The sequence below is a fragment of the Galeopterus variegatus genome, unplaced genomic scaffold (assembly GCF_000696425.1).
Source record: "Galeopterus variegatus unplaced genomic scaffold, G_variegatus-3.0.2 Scaffold6718, whole genome shotgun sequence".
Lineage (NCBI taxonomy): Eukaryota > Metazoa > Chordata > Mammalia > Dermoptera > Cynocephalidae > Galeopterus > Galeopterus variegatus.
In genome coordinates, this window is record NW_007732829.1 from 17,160 (window position 1) to 18,127 (window position 968).

Here is a 968-nt window from a genome sequence, read left to right on the forward strand (position 1 = left end):
GTCTCAAGAGAGTCCCCTGGGTTCCAGACATAGCCCTTCTTTCCCGCACTGGTGGCAGCAGGCTGTTTTCTCCTTAGCAATCAGGATCAGTCATGCCAGCCAAGAGTAGCCTCTCATTTGCCTCCTGACTCAATGGCATGTGGAGGCCAAAATGGTTCAGTGTCAGAAAGATTGTTTTCTCTCTCTCTTACTTGCAAAGCAGAAATTACTGTCAAATTGTATCTGTGAAGATTCTTTTTGGCAAGGACAGTCAGTCTGCCAAGGGATGGATGGATGGATGGATTGAAGAGTGAATGGATGGACATATGGATGCATGGATGGATGGGTGCGTGGATGGATGGAAAGAAGGAAGAGTGAATGGAAGGAAGGATGGGTGGATGGATGGATGGATAGAAGGACCAGTGAATGGATGAATGGATATGAGGATAGAAGGATGGGTGAGCACATGGATGGATGGATGGTTGGTTGGTGTTTATGTGGGTAGATGGATGTGTGGATAGAAGGATGAGGGAGTGGGTGGATAGTGGGTGATGTGTTGATAGATGGAGGGGAGGATGAGTGGGTGACTAATGGAGGGATGGATGGAGAAATGAATGAAAGTGCCGATGGATGGGCAAATGGATAGAAGGATGAGTGGATGAATGGGGTGTGTGGGAAGATGGTAGATGGAGGAAGGAATGGGTGAGTGAGTGAATGGGTGGGCAGGCAGGTGGATGAAGAGATGAGAGGCTAGTTGTCATATGATTGGGAGTGTTCCTGGCGTTATTAGGCAAGGGCGAGGGATGCCAGCAGAGCCCCACTTGATGACGTCATGTTCTGTCCAAAATACCTGTAGCACCTCTGTTGAGAAACTCTATAGCAAATTATGACCCCCAAAACATTTACAAGTTTCTCATTTCTCCTCCCTCAAGCCAATTAGGCTCTGATAATAACCCAATAGATTAAGCTCTGGTAAAACAGTTTTTCAT